The sequence below is a fragment of the Myotis lucifugus genome, unplaced genomic scaffold (genome assembly GCF_000147115.1).
Source record: "Myotis lucifugus unplaced genomic scaffold, Myoluc2.0 scaffold_626, whole genome shotgun sequence".
NCBI lineage: Eukaryota > Metazoa > Chordata > Mammalia > Chiroptera > Vespertilionidae > Myotis > Myotis lucifugus.
In genome coordinates, this window is record NW_005871674.1 from 233949 (window position 1) to 246131 (window position 12183).

A 12183-nucleotide genomic window follows, 5' to 3' on the forward strand; every position below is an offset into this window, starting at 1 on the left:
AATGACCTCGGGTCTCCTCACCAGAGGGTCCGGGCGGCTGCGGCAGCTGCGCACTCACAGACGCGGTTTTGAAACGGCGTTGTTGGAAACATTTCAATAACGGTTCTCAAATCCCAGCTGCTCTTTATAGAGCCATGTTCAAAACGACCAAATTCTAACACAATGAGAGAATTCAGGTGAGCCCTTAGAGTGCAGGGTTGTTGTTGTTGTTTTTTTAACAGAACGAGTAAATTCAAGTATTCAGCTTGACTGGATGACACTCAGTTGGTTTCCCTACATTCATCCCTCTTCCCTCCAACTCAACCAGTATTTTAGTTTTAAATAAGAAAGAGACATGAAGATGCCGAGTCACTTGTCTGAAGGACCTAAGACTGTTGTATTCCTTTGTACTAGGCTTGCTTATTTATATATCCTGTGCCAGGTTAAAACACGGAGCCACGCCACTTCCTGAGGCTGAAATGATTCTTAATTTTTAGCTTATTTTTCTTGCTTCAAGCATTGACTTACCCAAAGAGGAAAGTCCTGGATTTTCCTCTTTGCAAAAACAAGAAGAAAGCCTTTCCTCACCATGTCAGAGTCGTCGCTGAGCGTCACTGGAAGAGAGTATCACTTCTTCTAATGATCTAGGCACAAAGAAACTCAGTAAAAACTTGCTAATGGTACAAAGCCATATTTCTCATTAGAAAGGAAGCTGGCAGGTCTACCCCAAGAGTTAATAAGTACATGAAAAGAAGCTCAACATCATTAGCCATCGGGGAAATGCAAATCAAAACCACAAATGAGATACCACTCCATACCAATTAGGATGGCAAAAAAAATAATAATAATAAGTGTTATTGCGGATGTGGAGAAACTGGAACCTTAATACATTGCTGATGGGACTGTAACATGGGGCAGCTGCTTTGGAAAACAGTCTGGCAGTTCCTCAAAATGTTAAACATGGAGTAATCATATGACCCAGCAATTCCATTCGTAGGTATAAACTCAAGAGAAATGAAAACTAATATCCACACACAAAAAAAATCCTTGTCCGTGAATGTTTATTGCAGTATAAGTACTGGTACAGTAGCCCCAAAGTGGGAACAACCCTAGTGTCCATTATTTAATGAATGGGTAAATAAAATGTGGTCTAGCCATACAATGGAATATTATTTAGCCAAAATAAGAATGAAGTACTGGCCCTGGCCCAGCAGTTAAATTGGTTAGAGTGTTGTTTCCCATATGCCAAGGTTGTGAGTTGGATCTCCGGTCAGGGCACATAAAAGAAGCAGCTGCAGGAGGAAGAGAAAAGGAGTGATGATTCGGGGAGCCGTGAGGCTGGGACCAGGCTAATAGGTTAGACATGTCTCAGGCCGGGGATCCCTCCCCAAAGGATTTTTTTTTTTTCCTCGTAGGTTCAACCTGTGGGTCTCGACCCCTTTGGCGGTCGAACGACCCTTTCACAGGGGTCGCCTAAGACCATCCTGCATATCAGATATTTACATTACGATTCATAACAGTAGCAACATTACAGTTATGAAGTAGCAACGAAAATAATTTTATGGTTGGGTCACGACATGAGGAACTGTATTTAAAGGGCCAGAAAGTTGAGAACTACTGCCGTAGACAGTCAGAGGGAGTACCCGGAGTCTCTCCCGTTGGCCAAGAAGGCGGCAGGTGGAGGTGCTCCATAGAGTCAAAGTGGGCCCTCCCTCCAGAGGATATTAATCTGTAGGTCTCAGGCGAGGATCCCAGTAGAACATTCCTCAGCTTTCCAGGTGTGTCCTTTCAGGGTCGTGATCTCTACTCGGTTGGCGCCAGGGTATGGGGGTCATGACTCAAATGAGCTGGTCCTAATGTAAGCCATGACGTTGCTTGTCTGGTTTTGCAGCTTTTCTGGGCCTGGAGTTGAAACACCACTGATGTGGATGCAGGTCAGAACCTCATTGTCCTTAGGAGCTTAATGCTTAAGGGCTTTCTTTGGCCTCTGTTCATCTTCTAAAGGAATCTAACCCTCATGACTAGAAACATGCCACCATGGAGGAAAGGTCAGGGGAGGGTCCGAACAGTATGACCAGTGATATGCTAGGGGAGGACAAGTTACCCTGGGGGCAAGGTCCTTGTTTTCCTAGTTTTGCTTGTTGCTAGGTACGCCCTGGTGACCTTCTGCACCTGGCCCCATCATCCTTGTTCTGCTCATGCCTATCTAACTGCTTACCACAATTCCATATACTGTATGTGAAATGTCCAGACTAGGCAAATTCATAGAGACAGAAAGTAGGGTAGCAGTTGCCTAGGGTTGAGGGGTTGCGAGGGGAAGGGATGGAGTGACTATTAATGGGCGCAGGGTTTCTTTGGGGAGGTGATGAAAATGCTCTAAAATTGATTGTGGTGATGATTGCACAAGTCTGTAAGTATGCAAAACATATTTTTGTGTAATTTAAATGAGTGAATTGTATATGTATGATATGTGAATCATATGTGGGGTTTTTTGTTTGTTTTTTAAATATATTTTATTGATTTTTTACAGAGAGAAAGGGAGAGGGATAGAGTCAGAAACATCGACCAGCTGCCTCCTGCACACTCCCCACTGGGTATGTGCCCGCAACCAAGGTACATGCCCTTGGCCGGAATCGAACCTGGGACCCCTGAGTCCGCAGGCCGACGCTCTATCCACTGAGCCAAACCGGTTAGGGCGAATCATATGTTTTTTAAAAAATGTATTTTTTTTTTTATTTCAGAGAGAAAGAGTGATAGAAACATCAATGATGAGAGAGAATGATTGATTGGCTGCCTCTTGCAGGATCGCCCCTACTGGGGATAGAGCCCACAACCCGGGCATGTGCCCTTGGCCGGAATTGAACCTGGAATCCTTTAGTCTGTAGGCTGACGTTCTATCCACTGAGCCAAACCAGCTAGGGCTGAATTATATCTTAATAAAGCTGTGATAATAATGATAATAAAAAATATTGAGAAACAAAAAAAATAGTTAATGAAGCTGAAGGGTATCCAGAGTAAAACAATTACAACAACAACAACAACAACAAAAACAACCAAGAGTAGGTAGAGATTTAAGTATTGGAGACCATTTTATTTTATTTTATTGCTAGAGGCCTGGTGCACGAAATTCATGCGCGGGGGAGGCGGGGTGTCCCTCAGCCTGGCCTGTACCCTCTCCAATTCCGGACATCCCTCTCGAAATCTGGGACTGCTGGCTCCTAACCGCTCGCCTGCCTCCCTGCCTGATCACCCCTAACTGCACCCCTGCCAGCCTGATCGCCCTTAACCACCTCTGCCTGTCAGCCTGATCGCCCCCTAACTGCCCTCCCCTGCTGGCCTGATTGCTCCTAACTGCTCCCCTCTGCTGGCCTGATCACTCCTAACCACCTCTGCCTTGGCCCCACCACCGTGGCTTTGTCCGGAAGATGTCCGGTCTAATTAGCATATTCCTCTTTTATTAGTATAGATTATTATTTCTTGTTATTAATCCTTACCTGAGTATATTTTTTTCTTTGATTTTTAGAGAACGTGGAAGGGAGGGAGGAAGAGACTTTTTATAATAACACTCTTTTTCAGGTATGTACTAGTTGTACCAATTGTGGTTCAGGCAAATAGTTTGTTTTTTAACAGTCATAGCAGTTCAGTACTTTGTATTTCAGAGTCAAAAAGTATTATCAAGACAGGTGGGATAAGTTATTGCAGTTCAACTATTTGCTTAGGATGTATTGGGGCTGTTCTCTGAGTTTGTTTTTTTAATCCCTCACAAAATTTTTTAATTGAATTCACAATGTGCTTAAGCCAAATTCAAGAAGCAGCAATTTTTAAAAAAATTTTTATTTATGGATTTAGAGAAGAGAAACATCATTCATTGGTTGATTCTTTTTTTAAAATATATTTTTATTGATTTTTTACAGAGAGGAAGGGAGAGGGATAGAGAGTTAGAAAAATCGATGTGAGAGAAACATCGATCAGCTGCCTCCTGCACACCCCCAACTGGGGATGTGCCCGCAACCAAGGTACATGCCCTTGACCGGGAATTGAACCCGGGACCCTTCAGTCCGCAGGCCGACGCTCTATCCACTGAGCCACACCAGTCAGGCCATTGGTTGATTCTTGTATGTGCCCTGACCAGGGATTGAACCCCAAACCTTGGCATATCAAGATGATGCTGTAACTAACTGAACCACCCGGGCAGGGCTAAAAAAATTTTCTAAGTTACTAAATAATCTGTTTATTTCAACATCATGTGTATTCATAAAACAAGAGGGTAGAAAGCTAACTATTTTTATTTTAGCAATGGACTTAATGATAAATCATGGGAGATCTTATCAACTTTTCAAAGTTGGTTAGCAACTTGATATAATAAGCCATTTCTTATTTTGTAAAATCTCAAGCATACATATATGAAGCAAATAGAATGGTGTAATGAAGTCCCATGTATCCATCACCCAGTTTTAACAATTCTCCACATTCTATCATTCTTGTCTCAAATCCAACACTCACATCTCTCTACCCACTTCCCACCCACCCCCCATCTGAGTTAAGTTGCATTATTAAATTAGTGCATGACTGGTTGCCTAGCTATGATCCAAATGAAAGTATCTGATAATTGGATCTGGTTTGCTATGTTGTGTTTATCCTTGGTCACCTTCACAAATTTAACTATTTACCCAAAGTAATCCATTTTCTTTGTGGCCATTGCTTCAATTGCATGACTTAAGAGTAAAGGGATTCTATAACTATTCTCACTTAAACTGAGTTTGTAAATGCCAAAGTTGTAGATGGGTCATAAAATCTACCCACTGGTGCCTTGGCTGGTGTGGCTTAGTTGGTTGAGCGTCATCTCGTGCACAGAAAGGTCTCCAGTTCAATTCTCAGGTCAGGGCATATGGGTTTTGGGTTTCTCCCTTCCCCTCCCCTGCCCTCCCCTCCCTTCCCTTCCCTTCCCTCTTTCTCTTCTCTTTTTCCCTCCCTTCTCTCATCTCTCTCTAAAATAATTTTTTTAAAAAATCTCACTGTAGAGTGAAAAAGCATCTCGTCACTGGAATGCTTGAGCCAGGTCTTATCTGAATCCTGGCTGTCTGATTGACATCTGCTACAGGAAAATCCATTTCAACAATACATACTGCACTTTAGAGAGTAGTTGGAGAACAGATGGTTCCACAGAATCATTTGTTCTGGACTCAGAATCTTTTTGGAATTTTCCTGGTTAATTATACTTTGCTGACTTGAACATATAACCCCTGTTCTGCCTTTAGTTTCTCCATCTGTAAAATAGACATAATGATTATTGACTAGCTTCGGTCTTACACTTGGCTGAATGGTTGAAGAACCCTGATACCAAAAGCAAAATGGAAACAGAACTTTAAACTGGTTTCCAGAAAGTAAAGCAAATAATATAGGATCCATTTTCTATCTCTCTGAAGTAAGTTGGAGCACTTTACAAGCTGCCCTCTGTCCACCATGATCCTCCTTAGTAGGCAAAAAGGGGACAAGATTTTCCTTTTATGGCTTGGGAAACAGCCACTGAAGTAAGCTCTCTTGCCTTATGAGGCAGTGATGGAAGTTAGAATAGCTGCCAAGTCTCCTATCCCTAGCCCAGTGTTTTGCTCATCTGTATTACTATTCTTCCAATAAAGAGGCAGACCTTGCAAAACAAGTTAATTCCTATACATTAGATCTGCATTGACATATAACCTCTTTATGGACATTGTTAACAAGTACATTATGGGGAAACAATTCACCTACTACCGAAATGTGGAATTAGTACAATTTCCCACTGATATCGATATATCATTTGATATATATTACATACCTACTATGTGTCAAAGTGCCATGTCCTCATAGAGTTTAAATGGCCATTATAAAAGAAAAATGTCAGAAGTGGAGTATTGGTTTCCTGAAGCTGACATATCAAAACCCCACACACTTGGTGGCTTAAGTGTGCAGTCCAGTGTTTTAGTGACTAATATACCCATATAATCACCACATAAAACAAGATATAAAACATTTCCATCACCCCAGAAAACTACCATGTGTTTCTGTCTAGTCAACACCTCCTCCCAGCAGCAAAGGCCTCGTTGTATAATTGTTTGTTTGTCTGGATAGACTGGAAGCTCCATGTCTGCCTTCTTTAAACATTTCACAACCTAGCACGTAATAGGCACTGAATAAAGAGGGGTGCATGAACGAACACATGAAACATGGATAGAATGGATAGAAAACTGGAGTGATGCCTGTACTTCTGATCAACTGGCTATAAATTGGAGTTCCCACGATTCCCTCCTCTGGTCTGATAATTTGCTAGAGTGACTCACAAAGTGCAGAAAAACATTTATTTAGATTTACCAGTTTATTACAAAGGTTATAATATTCAGATGTACAGCCAGATGAAGAGGCACACAGGGTGAGGTCTGAAAGGGTCCTCAGTGCAGGAGCATCTGTCCCCATGGAACTGGGTACGCTACCCTTCTGGCATATGCATGTGTTCACCAGCCCAGAATCCCATCAGCCTTGTTCAAGAATTGTTACAGAGCTTAATCTCCAGCACCTTCCTAAAGATTGGTGGATGGGGCTGAATATTCCAACCCTCTGATCACTTGGTCTTTCTGGTGACCAGCCCCTTCTTATGTTACCCTGTATCACCTCTAGCATAAACTCAGGTGGGCTTATAAGGGACTCCTTATGAACAATAAAGTACACCCCCATCACTCAGGAAATTGCAAGGGTTTTAGGGGCTCTGTGCCAGGAACCTGAGGACAAAGACCAAATATATTTATTATATCAGAAGTTCACCAATAGACATCAGTGATAAGTCTCAGTTATCACACTCAGCATTTGCTTCCGGGCTAACAAGGTATGAAAAGTAAATAAAGCCAACTTTCCCCACCCTCTTGAGAAGGGCTGGCAGGATCAAGACGGCAATAAATAAGACTAAGCCTCCCAAAGGTCACAATAAACACATTTATTAAATCTCTAATTGCATGTGGTGCTATGCCATGCTGAATGATTCACAGAGAGAATTAGCCAAACCTTGCCTCTTCTAACAGTTTATAATCCAAGGCAGACAGGCTGACGCTCAGTCACATTTACAGACAAATTGGACAGACACAATGGAACACAAACATTAAGTCAACTCATAAATGAACAAGGTAAACAGTCAGAGATAGAAATATTCAAATGCTTGAGATAAGGAGAGTTGTCTTGAAAAATTCCAGTTGCAGGCTATGCAAGATAAAAAACCAACAACAATACTTTTCTCTCTTCTATACCACCACTTTTATTTACAACCATATAAAAATATGTATGTGCCTCATAATTGTTCCCTAAAATGTCAATCTTTTGTCCATCCTCACTGTAAAAACCTTATACCTTCTAAGGTCATGATGCTTGTAGTAATTTTGTATAGATCATGATTTCAAATGATATTCCCAAACACACATCTGATTGTCTTTGCTAAAATAAATAGCTTTTTCTTTTGAGCACTGTTGGAAAGATTTTGAGCTCTTTTGATACTACCTGGAACATTTTCTGTTTCAACTGGCTCAATTTTATTTGATTCTTACCTTTTCTAATTCAAGGTAACTTTTGATTTAGAATGCCTCTTTTATTTGAATAGTTAATTATTTAATCATTGACACTTCAAAAAATACTTTCTTGTCCAAAGGGAAGAAAGATAAATTTAAGAGAAGAATGTTACATTATTTGAGATATAGCATCTTGTTCAGTGAGCCAAGATTGAAGAAATATGAGCATGACCAATGCACGAAATAGTCATGCTTGATTTTAAATTATAACCTAGTGTATTTCTCATTAATTAAGATTAAAATCTTGGTTGTTTTGGCTTTTATATTCTTTCTTCCTGAATCAGGATCCCTTAGGTACAAGTAACTGGTCCAAATATGCTCGAGCCAAAAAATAACAAAAGAGGCTAGAAGATATTAACTTGACCAAACAGGCCAATTTAGCAAGACTCCTTTAAGTCAAGCTTAATCTAGTGCACTCACACTAGGCCTGGGGCACAATTTATTTCTCAGCTACACATTCTCCATATGAGCTCTGTTTTCAAGCCAGTTTTCCCTCTAAAGTCTCCAGATAGCAGCCTCTTACTCTGAGACCACATGCTTTCTCAGGCCTTTTCAGTGGGAAACAGTTCGAGCAAATATCCAGAAACTGAATCTGATTGATCTAACTTGAGTCATGTGCCTATTACTGTGGCTGAGGATTAAGAGTGTCCAGAGGCTGAAAGTGGGGCCAACCCCACTCTACCATATGGCTGGGAATTTCCCATTATCTAATGATGTTTAAATAAATTCTTCCCTGAAAGGTTCCTGAGGTTTTGGTTTTTTTTTTCAACCACAGCAGGTCCTGCAATGATGGTGTTTCCTTCAAATCCTTTTGTTATAACGTCGATGAATTGCCATGGAAACTTAACTCTTGTTTATGTCAATTAGCCTATGGTAAAATTGTTTTTTGTTATATATCCTTTCTCTGAATTTCTAAGAACCAGTCCATGATGTTAAGTAGGTATATTGTAGTGACACCCAAAGAACAGAGCTCTTGGAATTTTCTCTCTGGGTATGATCTTAAAGTCCCAAATCTGAAAGCCAAAACTCCAAAATTTATATTGAAAAACAACCACAGTTCAAGCCATTCTTCAGAGAGACATTAGAAATTTTCTTGTTCAAATTCCTGCAAGAGCATAAATCCACACTAGTATTTTTTGATATAAAATAAAATCACAACACTTTGCATCAATTGAGAAAATGCCTCTCTGAATTAGTGAAAAGTCTGAATTATGATAATTTTGAAAGAGGCATGATTTTAGCACATTCAAGTATGTGCAATAACTCTGAATAGGCCAAACAAGATTTAGGGAAATGGAAATTCTTGAAAATTTGATTTTATGAATAGATAAATATGATTTTCCCTGCATTCAGTAACAAGTTTATGTTTGTATAGTGCCTTATAATTTTCAAAACACTTTACCTTTATTATTTATTTTTGTCCTCTGTCTCAGAAGTGAAGGAGGCAGCTATTATATTTTGTTTTATTTTTATTTTTTAAATATTTTTTTAATTGATTTCAGAGAGGAAGGGGAGGGAGAGAAAGATAGAAACATCAATGATGAGAGAGTATCACTGGTTGGCTGCCTCCTGCATGCCCCACACTGGGGATCAAGCCCACAAACCAGGCATGTGCCCTGACCAGGAATCAACCACTGAGCCATGCCGGCTGGACTGTTTCCCGTTTTAGAGGTAATAAGAAAGCTAGTGACTGACTTGGAATAGGTAAAAGTGTCACGCAGCTTATCAGTTTTTTGAAACGCAATAATAATAACAGCTAACACTTACTAGGGTTTACGAAGTCCCAGGCACTTTACCTCTATGTTCTTATTTAATGCTTAAAATAACCACTAAGGTTTATACTATTTTTATTCCCATTTTATAGACAAGAAAACTGAGGCACAGAGAATTAAGTAACTTGCCCAAAGTCCCATGATAGTAAGTGGTGGAGCCATATTCAAACACGGGCAATCTGATTATAGGGCCCACACCTCTGACTATGATCTTAAAAATAGTAGGCTCACTATAGATACTTCAGAAGGACAGAGACAATGTATTTCAGATAGGTTAGCAGGTGCCTCCTATGGCCTGGTGTTCCTGGTTCATTTACTTAGAATTGCTTCCCATGCAGTGAGAGAAGATTCCTCAGAGCTGACTGTCCAAATAAATGCAGTTTTTATAGACTTCTGTTTAATGGTGTTTAACTGGATTACATTTGTACATAGGATTCTGTATTTGCTGATAGCTCGTTTGTATTGATGTGACAATTTCCTAATCTTTTTTTTTTTTAGAGGTATAGATCTTGATTTCTGGTTTCTTGCCATCCAGTTTTCATCTTGATATGGAATATCCAGAACAGGTAAAATCCATAGAAAGTGAAATTGCTATGCCATGTGGTAACTCTGTGTTTAGCTTTTTAAGGAACTACCCAATACTTCCATTGCCACCAGCAATGTATGAGTGTTTTGGTTTCTCCACATCCTTACCAACATGTGTTATTGTCCATCTTTTTTATTATAGCCATCCTAGTAGTATGGGGTCTCATTGTGATTGTCCCTATATATGACTTCTCTATGTCTGAACTAGACTGACTTCAGTGACAGCCTGAGCTGAATTTGTCTCTTTTACCACCATTTTACCAGTCAATGTCCAGCTAAGTTCCCAGCACATACTAGATGATAACAAAACTATTTGATGAATAAAAGAATCGACAGCCACTGTTATTTTTTTACATATATTTTATTGATTTTTTTACAGAGAGGAAGGGAGAAGGAGAGGGATAGAGAGTTAGGAACATCGATGAGAGAGAAACATCGATTCAGCTGCTTCCTGCACACTCCCTACTGGGGATGTGCCTGCAACCAAGGTACATGCCCTTGACCGGAATCGAACCTGGGACCCTTCAGTTTGCAGGTCGACGCTCTGTCCAGTGAGCCAAACCGGTCAGGGCAACCACTGTTATTTTTGTGTACTCCTCCTGCACAGGTCCTATGGCATACATAAATTTTGCCAAGGCTGGTCAGAAACATCTTTAAACATAAAGAAGTTGATAAAAAGAATAAATTTCAGTGTTAAAGTCTCCAAATCTATTTTTTTATTTAATAAATTCCTCCTACAGTGATTTAATGTTTATTTTAGAAGAATTCTAAAGTTACTTTTGCTGATTTCAGATTTATCAATGATGCTCTTGTCATGAGATACTGATTAGGTTGAACAACAGCTTTCTCAAATGTCTGTTCTGAGGACTACCCTAGTAGGTGTGGAGGGTAGGTAGGCAGCCCAGGAACAGATTTTAAAAAATGTATCTATCTATCTTAAATGCACTCTCTGAACAAATTAATCTCATCTTTTCTCTGGGATAATGGCTGAAACTATTTTCTCTTCTTAAAGATGTCCATTCTTTTCTTCATTAATTGACACAAATTAAGATCCCAAAAAAAGAGCTTTCCTTCCTTTCTCTCCTACACACACACAATGAATAAAATACCTGTTCAAAGAACTTCAAATGAACAGAATTCTTGAGAGGTGCTCTGGCAACTTAATTGCTTTTGTGGTGCAAGGCCATTAAGAGCCTGAACATAAAGAACGAAAGAATCATGCAGTTTTTAAGATTGAATGACTAATGCTTAGAAGTTCCAGAAGCTTATGGGAAAGATGCCCTCCAATGCTTTGGCTGGGAAGCATGAAACCACTTTGAATTTCTAACAAATGGGCCTTGACAAGGACTGATTAATCAATCCTTCAAGCTTTAGATCAAGTGTATCTTATATCCTCAACTCTAGTGGAAATAGATATGTTTTTAAAGACTAAGTAAGAAATGCTGTGAATATGTTTCCAATTTGTACTGATTAATCTCTGAGACTCCAAAGTTGAGTTCTAACTTTGATTTCTAATATTAGGAAGTTTTATTCATAGCTGGTCCCAATATGAAGTGAGAGAGATATTTGGGGGAAATAATTTAAAAGGAATGAAGATCCTGAATTTGAAATAATTAAATTTAGTTTATGCTATGGAATAAATGGTGAACCCCTGACTCCCAAAGTGATAGTGTTGGGAAATAAGCCTTTGGGAGGTAATTAGTTTTGATGAGGTCATGAGGGTGAGGCCCTCATGATGGGATAAATGTCCTTATAAAGAAGAGACATCAGAGAGCTCTCCGCCATATGAGAACATAGTGAGAAAGTGGCCTTCTGCAAGCCAAGAAGAGAGCTCTCACCAGAGACTAAATTGGCTTGCACCTTGATCTTGGACTTCCCAGCCTCCAGAGCTGTGAGAAATTAATCCCTGTTGTTTAAGCCACCCCATCCATGATATTTTGTTATGTCAGCCTGAGCAACCTAAGACAGACCATGTATCTATTTATATAATTGTTTGGTGAACCTGAAAACATACAAAATTCAGTCATGGACCCAATCTTCCCTTTGCCAAAATAAACTGAGGTTTAAGAATGGACTATGTGTGCCCTAGCTGGTTTGGCTTAGTGGATAGAGCGTCAGCCTGCGAACTGTAGGGCCAAGGGCATATACCTGGGTTGCAAGCTCCACCCCTAGTGGGGGCATGCAGGAGGCAGCCAATCGATGATCTCTCTCCTCATCATTGGATGTTTCAATCTCTCCCTCTCCCTTCCTCTCTGAAATAT